The sequence below is a fragment of the Varroa destructor genome, unplaced genomic scaffold, assembly GCF_002443255.2.
Source record: "Varroa destructor unplaced genomic scaffold, Vdes_3.0 BEIS01000001.1, whole genome shotgun sequence".
NCBI classification, from domain to species: Eukaryota; Metazoa; Arthropoda; class Arachnida; order Mesostigmata; family Varroidae; genus Varroa; species Varroa destructor.
In genome coordinates this window covers 69,358,230-69,375,360 of record NW_019211454.1, presented here as the reverse complement: position 1 = coordinate 69,375,360, position 17,131 = coordinate 69,358,230, and the positions used below count along the sequence as shown (strand labels likewise).

General features: G+C 38.8%; 1 protein-coding gene across 8 annotated transcripts in view; it reads right to left on the bottom strand.

Moving 5' to 3' along the window:
- The window catches only part of LOC111247580 (glycoprotein-N-acetylgalactosamine 3-beta-galactosyltransferase 1-like), a 35,818-nt gene that overhangs the window by 16,747 nt on the left and 1,940 nt on the right, over positions 1 to 17,131 (bottom strand). For 2 of the 8 annotated variants that reach the window (XM_086977206.1, XM_086977207.1), the window contains exon 2: positions 6,169 to 6,243. The exons of the other annotated variants lie outside the window; for them this stretch is intronic. The gene's annotated coding sequence lies outside the window, so the exon portion shown is untranslated. The remainder of the gene's footprint in view (positions 1 to 6,168; positions 6,244 to 17,131) is intronic. 8 annotated transcript variants of the gene reach the window in all.

Sequence of the window (17,131 nt, the reverse complement as noted above, 5' to 3'; positions counted from 1 at the left end):
ATATAGAGTGAAAATAAATCATTGACCATTGTCTTCACGCTGGAAGCATTGACATCAACATAGCGAAAGGCTGGACAGAGTAGATGGCTTATGGGGAAAGTTGAAATAGGCTGAATAAGATAGGGGATGCAAGGAAAAAAGTTAACTTACCTTTATTTTTATTATTATTATTATTATTAGGTACAAACTTTGATCTCCTCGTCGCATTAAATCGTGTAATTACACGATTGCGGCTCTTTATTGACACATTTAGTCATATTTTACAGCGTGGTTTCGATAGTTTTCCCCTTTAGGTGTTGGGGGACGCAGACGAACTTTCTTTCAAATACTGTGGGTAAAATGGATCGGGTCAACAGATAGCGTCCTTAGATCTGTTGTTAAACGATATTTTTCGAAAACTTAAGAAAATCACAAAATTGGTTGCCCTGGGTAGTCCCAGGTGGATGGATTAGGCAGAGTTCATAAACGGAAAATGGTCCATAAGAACCAAATTCAGAACGGTTCTTATAGCTTGTATAGGTAATTAAAGGGCGATTCACAGGAGTCAATTATTGACTTATTATTATTTCTTTTGTCCGTAATGACGAAGAAGGATTGATCTTAGAAGTATATTTATAGTTCAACAATGTGCAGGAAGAGAATTGGGCGAGCCGGCTTCCCATTTTTAACGATGTTCTAACAGCTCTTCTCTTATGCCGCTCCTAACCTGATTCAAAATTATTAATTGTCTGCCAAAAATACATAAGAACAAGACTCATATTGTTCCAAATATTTCAGATAATTAGCCCACGAAAGTAGCTAGGTATGATTTTTAAATGCAATCTACCCTCGTTAGTTGATAGCTAGTAGAGGTCACCAATAATACACATAATTAGAGAAAACGGTTAGAATTTATTTTTTTTTTCTTTTATAACACGAACTGCATATTAAACATTTTCAGAATTTAGGATTTTCAGTCGACGGTCGTTAACTGTACCTTCGACTGAACTAAGCAGGGAGTTGGCTTTTCTGGAATGAAGATAGAAATCCTCTAGTAAAAGTTCAAGACAAAAACTCTAATAATAAATAAATAATAATAAATTAAAAGAAAAAAAAACTTTAATAATAAAGTTCGAAGAATCGCAGGCTTTATCGGAACATTTAAATTAAATGTGCTAGACATTCGATCCATTTGCTGCAGAGGTCTAATTAGAGTGGAGGTACGAGACCTAGAAATAATGGAGGATTATATTTATGCATTGTTATCAGCAATCAATGTTCTTAAAAAACTCAAACTCACACCCATGCACAGCGCGTTTACAAACCCTCGCAGACATCAGCGACAAGAAAAAATTAAGAACAATCTTTTTTAGTGCTGTCGCTGATCATTTCAAATGTGTTCCTTTGTAATTAAAAGTTAGGTAATACTTACTAGCTGTTTTGGTGGGGTAGACATGTTTGTTCAGTGCGATAGATCAAAAATTTAACTCGGCGCAGTCTTATCGTCAAAAATCAAACTATATCTATAGGCACATTAATGAAATTTTCTTCGCCTCCTTCATATAACGGACTCTTCATATCCTACTCTCTAAAATGGTCCAAACGTATGATCGACCAGCGCTGTACACTTGCTCTGTATCGGCGTGTATGGTACTATTCGCAGACACATACTAGCTTCTTATAATTTATGAACGATTTCTTATTCATCCGTAGACTTTAGTCCGTCCGAAGTTCAAATCAATAGGACGTCTTCGAACACAACCGAAAGAAGTTCTTAAAAACGAAATTCTATTGTACAAATCGGTCGAAGTCACTACTGAAGGTCGGCGAGCATGAACACGAGCAGTTGATACTGAATAACATGATCCGTATAAATTCGGTTAATTAGCTTGTTTTGTTAGGTTGTTTCTAAATCGTATTTCCAATGCATACGTGTCCCGCACACCTATTAGGTTAATGTTGACGGCGTATAGTTTAATAGATGTACCGGCTCTTAAGATGAAAAGTCATATGAACAGAATCTCTATATCAGTGGTACATTGTAAAGATGTCGAAGTAGCTCCTCACTGTTGTGACTGTGAGGCAGATCTCTCTATAACATACATTGATAAGATTACTAATAGATCGATGAAATGTCTACATGAGCGCATAGCTAGTTCTGCCTACTAGTGATCACAATCATCATCGTTGTCGTAGTCCAGCTGCGTAGTGGGCTAATGGAAACAGGTTAAACGTGAAAACGTTGTCTCTTTTCGTATTGCTTGTATCGTCTGATTCGTTTTTGTCTCTGTGCGTGTTCAGCCGTAAAACGATGCGTACATTTTTTTTCTCCTTTTTTTACCGTCCCTAAATCACTCGACATCTAGCTAACAGTAACTTAGTGGTGGCCAAGTGAATTCGTTGTGTAAATATTTCTATTTTAAACAAGATGACGTAGTTTCAGCAGCCGTTCCGAAGGCTACAGCGTTTAGTGGCTTGGCTATATGGAACATCAACAACATGAGTTTTTACTTAATTTGCGATCAGCAGGCATCTCAGGCTAAACCAATCAGCAAACCGGCCACGTAAGACTAGTTGGTTTACCTTGTCTTTTCTGGCCATCCTACAGGTTTGGCCTATTTCTGCTGCTATGTACATACCGATGTCAACGTCCTCGAATGCTGTTGGCAGCCAAACGCAAGTGATATTTGTTGCGTAACATTTCTGCTTATGCGTCAGTCAAAAAAGAGTGCTTTAAATCGCCGATATATCTGACCAGTTGGTCGATAAACAAAGCTCACAAATTTTCAAGCTGATCAGATCATCTATAGTGCATTCATATATGTTTAGCTATTTTAAGAGCACATAAAAGACCAATCGTTCTCAGCCGGTCAATTGTATGACAGCAGCGGAGTTCTCTTTCTATTTTGTGTGGATGCCATTAAACAGTCGCCAACGAACAAGGGAGAGAAGCAAAGGCAACAGAACAGCTAAATCAGCTATGTTTAATCTACTAAATAATGACAAGGGCAATAGGTTGACAAGGAAATTTGTTTACTGATACACCGACGGAAATAGTCTCTTGCTTTTATTGACGTACTAGCAATAAAATTTTATCTACACCTATAGAAAAAGCTGTATAGTATATGGTCACTTTCGAATAAGCACCTTGAAGAAACGTGACTACTAAATGTTTCGCATTTTACGTCGGAAATTGCGTTAGGGTTATTGCAGGGGCGACCCGCCTCTAAGACGAGGCATGCCTTTCTTTCCCAAAACCCAAATTTAAGATTTGTACGTCTTTTAGTTTCGTGGGTAGATATTTTGCCACTGTCCAATCAACTGAATGAAAAAACATAGCGTCTATGTGCAATCTTCTGTAATCCGCGTAATCGTGTTTGCAATAGGGGTAACTTTTTGCCTTGTTCACCGTCCTGTCTTAACTGCAACTTAACGTGTCCCCAGCAACGCGTTTCATTCCTCTCCGTTCTTCCAAATTTAGGTGTTTGACAACCAAACAGCTTTAATTTTAACATAAACTGCAAACATGAACTTAAAAACCTTGCTCTCTTAACCCACGAGGATGTTTAGGTCACGATTTCAAAATACATATATTTTTTCAGTAATACGCCTGAATTCGAGGATTTCTAAACCTAGGGAACTAAATAGCAATCAGAGATTCCAACTTTTTATTCTGTCCCATATATTACATATTATATAAATAGGCGACTATACAATGTGATGCCGATCAGTCGAATTTTTTGAACCCTCCAAATTTTGCTATCCTTCCATTTCTTTGACTACTATGATATTTTTAAAAATAGATATATAGGCAAAATAGCGCCACCTATCGAACAGCCGCCACATTGTCCTGCCAAAGGGCTCGTTATAAGCTAAATAATAACTTGCATTTCTGTCACTTACTATTCATCTGCTGTGTACCGCGCCGTTCTGATGATGGCCATATCTATCTGAACTTGCCATAATAACAGCGATATTGTAACATTGCGCAGAGGCAACAGAATCCGTGACGAATAACATCCGTCATGTTAATTCTGTCTGTCGGCGCGCATGTGTTGGTCGCTTTACTGCCGTAGCAAAGGTCTCTTACTGCCTTATTATTTGCTTTCATCGAAGTTCATTGCGACCGAAGCCGTTTGAGGCATTTTCGAACAGAAACATCAACCATCAGCCATAGTTGTTACTGGAGCTTCAGCTACTAGCTGATAGGGCCTAAAAGACACGGAAATATACCGCAAAGCATGCACTGTAACCCGAACTAGTCATCTTATAAGTTGTTCTTTCAGACTTTCATGTTCAGTAGGTATAAGTAAGAAAATACGTATTCTTTAAGATATACGTTGAGCAATAGCAGCGATTGCAGTATGCTTGCACTCGACAATGTTATATTAGGGCTGACGCTGCTAATTCCTACACGTCTGCAACAAACAATCATTATCTTAACGTCCCCTAGGACTTGCAAGGGTGCAACTGTCTACAGCATAAGTAAGGGATATAAAAAGCCTTAATGTGGCGTGTCATAATATACGGATAGTCTACTGTAGAATCATGTATACATAATATTTTAATCGAAAAAACTTTATCCACAATATTCATGGACTCGAACGAAGAATGGTATACCCATTTAGGGAAAAAGAAAGCCTGAAAAAAGACCTAATCGACTACGTACACTCAGACAAGATAAACAAGAGTGGTTTATTTTAAAACAACGAGCCCGGCAAAATCTCAAAACCAACTTCTATCATAGTTAATATCAATACGGGATCAAATGTAACTATATTACACCATGTATGTATACATGCGTGTATGCAGTTCGATAGAAAACTTACACTCTGCGGCTACTCTCGACGACCTCCTAAAGCTAGCCTTTTTCTGCATTTTTCTTTGTACGCCTATTTATGAACCTAATATTAGGCAAAATGAAATATGATTTGCAGAAGTTCCAAATTGCGTCAACGACCATTGCTAGCAGACAACAATTCACTGACGAAAACAGTAACAATAAGAGCACTGATCACTCTGGCATTGATTAAAATCAATCATCACCTTTGTGTTCGCTGGTTTTTATCGAAGAGCTCAGTGTATCGAAATTGCTAGTTGAAACAACGAAGCACTATAATAAGGACAAATGGTAATGTCATGGTGATTATCATGTAAGCTGTTCCTATGACATTCGCGGTCACTAGTCAAGCAGATCATCGTATGGGTTGATGACATGGCGACGATAGGACGACTGTGGTAATGCTAATGAGCAGCACAAGATGAGGGACAGATATCGAATTTTATCAAATCGTCAACGGCACCAGCGGACAGTGCTCAGCGAGAGATTGCCGCGTCGCTGCATGTCAGCGACATGTTGGAAAGGACGGTGGCAATTCTATAGGATATGCATCGAAAAGCGGCTCTTTTCGGTATTATTTAGCACCTATATAACATTATTTGGAGGGCTTATGAACTGTGTGTTAAATATTATTAGAATGTAACAGGAGGTGTAGACGGTAGGATGTACTCACGAAGTTCCCTACTGGCAATGCTCACCTTGATGGGGCATTGTTTGGCATCGCCATATGAAGCGACATTGTTCGTCGTGATCGTAGGACCGATTAATCTGTCCTACCGACTACGGTAAGAACTTTCGTTTTTGATCGATCTAGTTTCGTTTTCAATCATCATGTTTCATTAGGATAGAAGCACAACTAGTCGGTCGAACCGGACCAACTATTCGGTCGCATGACGACGCCACCGAAAACGGTGCTCCTTTACTGACCAGGCCAATGCCGCGATATATAAATGATTGTAAATGGATCACGTGGGTTTTTCCACTCGTTTGTATTCACACATATACGTTCGGCATTTCTGTTGTACTATTTCATGCGCAGTGTATTTGATGATCGATTATGACCCTGAGCAAATTACGCTTTTACAAGTTCGGCAGAAGACTCACTCATTGACTTGCGCTGATTTTTGTTTAGTTTACCTAAACGAACCCTGAACACGTTCTTAATTCTAATGGAAAAAGACCACCCTTTTCATTAGCTAATAACCGGCTGTTAAGCCTAATTTCTTTACTAGATAACTAAACAAGGTTTAGTTTATGTTTCTTTTTTAGCGATAAAAAAAATACCGAATAGTGCTTGCTAATATATATGGTTACATCAACCTATCGCGTAGCCCTAGTTACAACAATACCTTATACTATTTCCAAAGTGAACCATTGCGAGACGTTTGCGCGGTCACAGAACCCGAGAGAATTGAGCGTATACCCTGGAAACATTTAATCCTCATTTAGTAAGCGTTGTAGACTTGAATGAAGCCACCATTCAAGGTTTTCCTTTTGTACTCAATCAAATCGTTTGATTTTATTTTATTGATACAGCTAGTTTGTCGCTTTTTCGTCTTAATTACAGGTAAACGAAGGACGGCGCCTTTGAGTTTTTACGCTATATAGCTACCAGTTGTCGAAAAAAAGAAGTACCAATTGAAATAATTAAGTATTAAGAGAAATCAAATGTGACCTATATATGTCATATAGGTCACATTTAATTTCTCCAAATATGGTAAGAATGGTTTGGAAACACAGTAACATTGAGCGATATATCCATATAGCTATATGACAAGTTTCCCTATTCGACTGCGTTACGTTCGACGACACGTTATTGACAAAATATTGTCTTCAAGTGATTATGTAACCCCGATGACATTGTGCTTAACGTTAGGTCATCTACACATTAGTTAAGGTTTTCAATGCCTGGCCAGTATGTCACTGTTCGAAACGGTGGCTGATGAACTTCCAGCTAGTTGAACAAAGACAGTGGTTTAGCGAGCCAAGTTAGAAGTACGAAAGAGGTCGTGAAGATGTCGATCATTTAATAAATACTAGAATAATTTGTCTACGCTGAGGCTGAAAGCCCAGCTCAGGCAGCCGAACCACTAACAGTCGAAGGAATAGCCGCCCATGCGGCGGTTCCGGGAAAACATGAAAGCAGTCGATGTGGTCATAGTTGAAACGACAGACAATGATATTTACAGCAGTTTTCGTGGAACCCGCTGTCGGAACTATTCATTGATAAGAAGTAGGAGAGTTACATAACGAGTTTGAAGGATACGCACAGACTTTTAACAGAAAAACCATGAATTTTGTATGAATATAATCTGTCTCCCGAATCTAGTTTGTTCCGCATGAATGATATTTACTTTTGCATTCGAAATATAATTTTCGTACAATAACCTTATTGTTCAAAGAACTGGCGGATCATTGGACTACATCCGTAAAAGGGTATAGGGATTTAGAAGTAATTAACGCTGCTCGTGTTCACACACCTATGTTGATGTGGAACCCTATAGTATTGATCGAAGGGTTACACTGTTTGGAAGTATCTGATGCGGGCGTTCGATCTGGAACACACTGAGGACGTGTTTATCTATACAAGATATGTTATCTATCTGTACTAACATGATACGACTATGGCAAATATATGCACATATGTAAACTAAACAGATTTGCTCACAATCCGCTCTGTTCAAATGTCTTCACGTCAACTTGTTGTTGGATGGATTTATTGGCTCAAATATAGACTAATCCACGTTTAAGCTTTCGAAGCCCGTTTGAAAATAGAGAAACAGCTGACCCTGTCACTCCGTTGGGGTTTTTCAATTCCTTCACAAAGTCGTGCTAATAAATTTTTGAAGCGGACATGGCATTAGATGTGCCAAATTCGACCATTTCTGTGAGAAAACTAAAGTTTATTCGAGTTAGTAGCATAACGGACGAACTGTTTATTGGTGAAAGCAAAAAAAAAATCTGTTTTTTTTATTTTTATAGCTTCAAATATATACGTCGTAACTAGCAAAGAAAGGATACTCTCTTGGCCTGTTTCAGTATAGGTCGAAAGTGGAAAAGCGACGCGTCACACACGGGAGTTACTGCGCTGCCTACTAATGAGTTGAAGCTTGTAAAAGGATATCTATTGCCTACACAATCAAGTCTGTCAAGCATCATTTGTATTGTGCAATGCTTTGGTAATCTGCACCAAATAAAAAATTCGTTCGGTCTAATTATTGACATCAATAGCGGTACTTATCTCTCTAATGAAAATAAAGGCATATAAATGTTTGCCAAGAAAATCGTATGTACGCACTCTACGAATCTAATGCATAAGGTTTTCAGGGAACCGAAACTCGTCGGCAGCAGACATCAAATGTGAATGTAGTGAAGGTGTTCGGTAAGCGTTCGTTATGTCCTTCACTAGATTCAGCACTTATACGATGAGCCATATTGATCTCAGATGTCTGAATAGCAGATTGCTTAAGGGTTCGTTGGCGTCCACAAGTTATAAAGGGACCCCATTACGCTTACAACACACGCCGTGTCCTACAGGACCTTGGTGGCTGTGAGTTTTTCTTGCCATCGTCACCTATGTCTGCAGTCGCATTACCCGAATAGATAATGCAGAGATTCATCTTTCGCTTGATTGGCTGCAAGATGGGTCTGGGAAGAGGGAGGTAAAAGGTTTGCTGAGGGTCTTCATGCTTTCAATTTCTGGTAACTCCGTATGCGTCGGCTCGAAAAATCTACACTAATAGATCCCCTAACGATAATGAAAGCCAAAAACTGATATTTTGGTGGAGGCCGTCCGAAGACAAACTTTGTTGAAGGCTACGAATTAGTTATAAAGAACGAGCCATTTCAGTTGCTGCCGGATTTGGTGTGGCTTTTATTTCTTTAACGTTTTGGCTATTCCTTCCGTGAGAATCCGTTCCCGGAATCACCTGCTCGATAATCCGCCAAAGGGTAACCAAAGTAGCTCTTGCTGAATTTACCTGAGTGTTTCTGGACCTACAAAACAGCGTCGTAACCCTACGAACAGCTACTAACCTAATTTATTGTGTTTGTGGTAATAATCTATGGCGTCTTATTGGCTCGTGACAATAAACTGCTGTTAACAATTTTTATTCGCCAACGCCAATATTTAAACCGAACCCTTCTTGTTACTGTGGTAATGTACTCAAAAAAAAATGCTCACTAGACACCTGAACCATGCCAGCCCCTGATATGTGAACTATGTATCCCGTTGACGTTTTGCTATTTACCGACTGGGCGAATGATCGCTCTCGGGAAATGTCGGGGTGTAATCAACTATTGATTTGTCATTGCAGTCATAGCGGCATCCTAGCAGCAGTGGCAGTAAGCTAAAAAATCTGATACGAATTATAAACGCGTCTACAGTACTTGACCAGAATAGACGAGAAAGCCTATGACTTTCCTGACTATCAATAAATGTTTGTTGTACATGATTCAACCGTTGGACACGATGCAGTGGCTTTGTCCACTACACCCGCTTTCGACCAGCGAAATTTCTATTGTGTTTGAAGGCATACATGCAGATACCAAATATGGCTGCCGTCAATAACGACAGATCGAAGAGCGTTTTGATCTTCTAAAACAAGGATCCGAAGCTACCAAACTTAATCGAAAAATTGACAATCCACCACGTAGACGAAAATGAACGAAAACTAGGAAACAACACGACCCCGAAACCCAGCAGGCATAATAGTGACAGTTTCAATGAAAAATACTGCTTAGGATAGCGAAACTGAAAAGGTGTCCGAAACGGTATTAAAACAGTGGCATTAGCTGACATTAAAGTGAAATTATGTGTCACGTACTTGATTTGATTGGAAAAATTGCAAGTGTGGAAGCTCATAGACCCTTGCAAGAACGCTAATCGCTGGATCTAAACGCTTCGAGTTTTACGTCCGGGACTACCGGTAAACACTGCTTTAAAGGGCTGATTTTCAATACGAAGGAAACTAGGTCCGCGAAAGATTTTAAACCCGAACCGCTTCACGTGTCGCCAAGTTGCACAGGCGAACAGGTTAACACTGCACAACCATGTAGAGTCAATTGCCACATTGACATGTCTAACACAAATGCTAAGAAAAAACAAAAGGATTAGTGTTTAGCTAATAAAAATTTGCAATTACACAAAGACCGAGAATAAACTTTAGCGTAATATTCTTGCCAGTGGCTTTCTCAGACATCATCTGAGCTGCTCTGAAAAAGAACAAAGTTAAAACGATTGGTTATTGGAGCCAGGTTTCTGCAGCGACAATTAACCGAAGACATCTCCATTGAAGACAGCAAATTAGGTTTCAGAGCGGGACTTTCTGTGCGCTCGTTTATTCAGTTTGTTATACGCCTTTTCACAAACACCTAAAGCATTTCATAATAAGCCAGTAAAGATAATAGAACAAGCAAGGGACAAAGAAACGGTGCCTACTACATACTAAGAATAAACCCCGCAAACGATCCACTGGTGGTACTAATCAATGAAAAAAATTAATGATTAAGATTAGTTTTGTACCTTGAAAATGAGCATTGATATCGATCGAAAACACCATATTTGTAGTTCGTAATTAAAACATATGTTTGAGAAACACCCACTACGTATCGCATGGACGGGCTCAGGTTCGCACCTGTCCAGAGGCAGCCAATGCTGCTAAGGTAATGTGCCTAATTACTATTAAACCGAGCGTATTGCATAGAGAGTTAATAGGAACATGTTTCGTGCTGATGCAGCCCAGAGACTTATCTGGTAAAGCATTTACTAAGCTAAAAAAATAAATTTACAAATGAACTGCATTAAGGGCTTGCAATACGTTCAGACACATAACAACTGCAGACTGTCATCTACCTAAATGCAGGCAACTAAACGTTTGTAAATTATTTAGAGTGATAGCGACCGTGCCATGCCATCTCTTACGAAACAGGAAAAATAGCCTCACAATAGTAAAGTGGCAGCAAGCAAACAAACGACCACCTTCTACTCAAAGTGGGGATACTGAAAACTCTCAGAGGTTGATACTGCTAACATAACTAGGATCGGGTACAACAAACCACATATATGCTACGCTACGGATTTCGGCTGCGACAAAGACAACCTATTGCTTGCTGGCACAGATAAGTAGTTTCGTCACGAAGGCTGTGACTGTGAGCTGGTAGTAGTTAACGACACGTGCACTGATTAAGGAATAAATAATTACAAAACAAATGTATATTAGATGTGTATATAAAAAATGATAGAATATTGCTCAAAGGTACGTATAGTAAGTACATAACTCTGGGTACAATCATGCCTAAAGCTCCTTCAATCACGAACGAACGGTTACTCGAGAGGTATATCCATTTATGTTACTTGCCTACTATAAATTAAGTAAATATAATAAAGTTATTTCTCAAAGGGTCGGATGTCGAATAAGCGTAGGGCTTTTTCACTCAGTCCTTGACCACATAGACTGTAAAGGAAGAAGCTGGATGAATCATCCGACGAAAAGGGAAGTCCTGTGTTCCAACTGAACCGCGGCCGCGTGATTGTGCAGGTATTCTAGTGTTTACTTAATTCGTCCATCATTATTGTACCTATTCGTTTTTGTTTCCTAATATAGATGCTCAGTGAAATAGAAGCATTGTTGTAGCATTAACTGATCAACTGGCAGCAGAAGAGATGAAACGTGCGTTTATTCTGAGTGCTGCAAAGCGAACGAGGCCAATCAATAGCCAGCCTTGATATCTATATATATATATATATATATATATATATATATATATACTTGATAGTAATAATAATACTGTATACGTCGCTGGGTCGTTGAGGGAAGCCAATTTTTTATCATTTTAATTGTCTAATTGATAAATGTATGCGAATGGAAACGTATCGAAACTACATCTACCCTAACAGGTCCATGACAATTCACCAGACTATAAGCAAAGGACTGCTGGTTATGTAGATCGATCCTCTTCTACTTCTCTTCGGGTAAAGCTCTGCCGGCAGATCTGCTTTCCATGCGCATATCAATATGCTATTCGACTTTTGATTGAGGATCAGAATAAACCGATTCGAAGCCGAACAGACCCGTAGAAATAGATTTTGCAAATAATAAAAAATAAGCCAATGCCAGTCAGTGTAAGGTTTAACTTCCTCTGCTAAAAGCCCTGCAACGCATCTGCGATAGTATAGTGCTACACAGTTGGAACTTCCCAAAGGTAACTCACTAGCGATTAAACGCGTTCATGTCTAGAAGCACTAGAAGTACGCTGTTTGCACCGAAACAAGATAAGTATATGTTCTTTAGCTAGATAAACGCGTGGACTGCTCACTAATCGCGATTTCGATGACTTCTATCATATATATTACATGCTCAAATAAATACCTACACGGATTATGTAGAATATACTACCCCTATACAAAACAGATAACCCGGTTTAGTCCCCGACTGCCTTGCACCGCTAAAGAAAACTCACGACGTTTCTGTATCTAGCATGTTCGTATTTCCGATTACCAATCAGTGCTCACCCACGGGTCCCTTAATTATTATCAAATTAAATTTTCGTTAGCATGATCATCGCCCTGGGAGGCAAACATAAAACATCTATACTACCTAGATGAGCTATAAAAGGATCAACGCTACGTTGTATTAGGCCACCGCATGCTTCATGCCCGTTTAGCGTTCTTTTTCTTCTCAGCTGGGAATAAATTTGTCGTTGTTTGGTCGTTTTTCAACTGGAAAGGCACTTGCCTTAGCGACACCGTCGCTGATTCTACATGTTTCGATGGGAGGAAACGTGCCTTCCACACCAGGGCCTCCGAGCATTGCCAGATACCTAACTTTCTCTCATCCATCTATGCCGTTGCCAAAGAGGACTGTCGCTGGTAAGTAAAAGCAGTATGACCGTGCTTCTAGTTGCTGTAGGTTAATAAAAAAAAAAAAGAAATAAGACTATCCTATGATAGGCTGTAACGAAAAATAGGACTGAATAGCTGGTGACTTGGTTATATCATTTTTTCTCATAATACTCGACACCTAATTATTGACTAGCTGAGTCACCATCCGGTTCATGTCTATCGAAAGGACGGACTGAAGTGGCCCAGCTAAATGAGAGAATAGTTACGACAACAAGTACAATCTAGAATTATTTTTTCATTATAAATACAGACAAATCTGCTTTATAAAAAAGTCGCACCGCGGAGTATTTTATCGAACCAGCATTTAATACACTATTATTATATATCCGAAAATCGACGGAGGTGCATTAACAGTTAACAATGAGCTTACAAGAGCGACGAAAACGCGTTCTCATAATGGTAATAATTCTATTACGCCCACATGGCTAAGAACATCATATAGCTTGTCTTGTAGCGGATATTTTAAGAATACAGGCCTCTTTGTCGAGAGTTGAAGACTTTTTGGGTTACCGAATAGCCAGCGCTTTAAGGACTTGGCTTCTGTCTGCGTAGAAATGGTGTAATCCCTTGAAAGCGTAATATATCTCAGACGAGCCTTGACAGCGCGGCGAACAGAGCAATAAAAGAGACTATGCAATATTTCTTTTTTTAGAAACCACTCAAACCTCCGTAGGAGCGAATCACAAGGGAAAACCACGACTAAAGACGGTTTCGCAATACAACACTAATTAGTTGTCAGCTTCGCTGATTTCACTGGTTGGAAAACTTCAAAATAGGATAATAGCGCTTAATTAACTTCGTTCATCGGGATCGCAACCGACAGTCGCCATATTAAGGTGTATTATATTAAACTGAAAAGTAGTCATTCCTGGTTGATACATGCGGATACAAGTGCCATTGTTGGCTACTACACTGTGCCCTTGTCTTAACCGTAGAACACACATGCAAATGTAACGTAATGGACTTGTCGTTAAATAGCGTCTAGACACGATTAGGTTTAAGGAAGTACGTGCCGGTAAAACAGGTTGACTTCCGAGACAGTTCTTAAACAGTACGGCCTAACTTGAACAAATGAGATTTCGGTAACTATAGGCGATGCTAAACCTTAGCTTCGATCCATTTCATAGAGAAAAAAAAAAGGTAACGCCTCTTAAGAAGTGATGAGCTATAGGTTCGTACAGCTGTTCCACAAAGTTTCAAGCATTCGCGAAATAAGGGCCTCGGGGTAAAGTTGTTCGAGGCCTGCCTCTGAACATGCATACTTTGCTTGCACCTCAATACGTGTATTAAAGCACAGCCAATCTATTGGCGAACTTTTTTTACTTAAGTTAATGTGTTTCCTAATCATAATAATTGATCAAGTGATGTTGACGTATTAAAAGTCATTCAAGCCATTCAATTGTCAACAGTCCGTCTTTATACCTTTGCGTAGTATAAATAGACGCCTGTTCCGACAACGAAGTTAACTAGCGCTTTTTGTGACTTGCTTACATATATTACCTGGTGTAACGAAAATTGTTTACAGAACACTCAGCCATCTTGGCTTGTGTTGGGAGGAACACATCTCAATACCAAGTCTTCAAAAATTAGCTTATCCCTTATATTAAAGTGAAAACCTTTTTTCAAGAGTCTCTTATCTACATATATAGCGCAAATCACGATAGCTTGAAAAGCAATAAAGATATAAAAACGAGACGCCAACAACAAATTAGAAGCGTATTTCTTATGTAAGCCTTCTGTTAATCCGTGCAAGATTATTAAATAGCACTATAATTAACTAATTATTAATAATAAACTGCCTGTAGACCCATTCTGTGGCACAAACGCGGTTGATGGTGCAGGAAATGTAATGTTCTTAAGACATCAATTTTCTGCCTTTGCAAAACTCGACGCATTAGACAGGCTCTGTGTGCCTTTGTAAGGGCTACCTATTAACAGGCTCTAGTGTAGGTTTATATTACAAAAGCTGGATTTTAGGTGAGTTAGAAGAGAAAGACAGTAACGTATTCATCGAAGCTCAAAAATCACTGTTCTTCTGCCAGGTATGCCAGAAATGCGAGAAAAATAGTTGTGAACTGAAAAATAGAGATGACTGTGTTGACCGTATCAATTCTGTACGGTGAACCTAAACCTAAGATCCTAACCGTAACCAAGCTTCCAGTAGCTATGCATGAACATTTTGGAGGAAATAACTGGCCTTCAGGAAGGTGCACTCTACTTGTTATAAGAGCGAAACTGAAGCCAAAACACAGCTATAGTTTTTGCCTATGAAACTGTGGCCCTTGTCAACTGTAGTCTCTAATATCATAAAAGGGCCAATATACTTTATATTATCGAAATAAAAATTCTTAGTGTAGATATTCAACCAGAAATTGATCCATAGGAGTATATGAGTAGATTATAGATCATTGTCCATTAAGAAATCTATATTTAGAATAATACACTGTATGATTCAGTCCTGCCGATTGCTTCCAGGCTGAACTGCAGCTGCTACTTCTGCCGCCGCCGACGCCGTCGGTTTCATATGCGTGTATCTATACAAATGAATCCGCTTTGTCAAATGGTTGGGTAGCCGTACAACGTAGGCAGAAATATATAGGCATCTGTCGTGTCGTGATATGGCTATTTGTTAAGCTAGCCATGGATTCTAGACAAGAGCGCCCTGTGAACAATTGCTGAGAAAGACACTCAGCCCACAGATTTGTATTCGCATCTCTTACAATATTTTTTAGATTTCAAAATTAATATAAATTGAACAACGACGATATAATAGACCTCAAATAATAGTAGCTTGAAAAACGCAAAGTACCCATATTACATCTGACCAATTTGTTACATACCTTTGAAGTGTTCAGTATTATATGCTTTTGATAGGCGAGCTTTTGCCTTTGATAGATAGATCTTGCTTAGGAGCTTTGCCAGCGTAAATAACGTGCTATGAATGGAGCAGCGTCGTATCCACATTATCCTCGATACAAACACTTCGAGAACCGGCTCGCTCGCTAACACCTTGCTTCGTAGTAGGTATGAATAGAAAGAGATAAAATTCAACTAGAAAAAATATTGTTTCTGACCAAAAAACTCAAAATGAATACGGAAAATGTGATACCATTTTTGAACATAATGTAGCTGAAGGCGGGAGAAGTAACATAGTATCTGCATGTCCATAAATTCTGTGACTATATGCGTATGCGTGTATTGTTTAATTTAAAGACTAACGTTCGATCTGAGCTTCGTAACTATAGATATCAAAACTAAACTGTAAAAAGAAGTAGTTAACTGGGCGTCAATCGTTCAGTACAGGCTATAATGACGTATCCTCAAACTTCACTTGCATCGTTGCAGTTCTAAATGGACTCGGATGTCTCAACTTCGTATAGGTGAAGATAGCCGATTGCCATATACGTTAGCAATGGAAGCTACATGCTTTGTAAGCACTGTGCTAGCTTACATATGACTTTCTACATCTCCAGTTTTTTCTGTTAGGTCAAATGAATTGAAGCAGGTCACCTCCCTCAGAAGTTCTATTTGGATGTGTTCGGTTATATTGGTTTTTGACATACATCCTTAAGCATGGCTTGTTATCTAATACTCTTGAATGAAAACAAAGATAATTGTTAGAGATTAAGACAGCGTATAGTATACAGCAGTTGAAAAGGTGGTTAGTTGAGCCGCTACCACATTGACATAAGCTATCCAGATTTTTAAATACGCATATACGTATTTGTTCCAGATGATTTGTTGCCTGGCCGATTTGAGAATCTTATATATATATATATATATATATCTTGAATTTACTTCGATCGAAATTTCATAGGTTCTTAGCAGTAAAATTCCTTTGTTGCTTAAAGAAATGTAATAGTATTTAAGCTGATGACTAACAGATTATTGTTTTTTATGAAAATAAATCTTCCATTTACAATGTACGGTCATTTAAATATTGTCTAATATTTTATAAGAATGTGTTTATATCAATAGGATTGATCCTTCCATACGGACATTTTCTTTTGGTGGGGCCCTAAAATGTCCTATATAAGCGTTTTTGACTTTGGGACATTGTGTTGTTAAATGCTTAAACTAGTTTTATCCTATATAACGTTCACCTAAGAGAGCACGTCGCCATGTTACAGGAATAGAATTTACTCTGTTTTAAAACGTCTATTGCTTATTTGCCTTGTGTCTGTGTTGAGTAAACCGTAGCGCGTAGATATTACAAACAAGAGCTAATCTCAAAGAGGTTCCTGTGTGAATGCCGATGTACAAGTTGCTTGTTCGGCAGTAATGTTGAAGCGATTATACATATAAAATTATATGATATATATATCACGGGAAAACACCTTCGATTATTTGCATAGAGATGACGAAAGGGTCGCATTTATATGTGATTTTCTATTAATTATTAATTAACT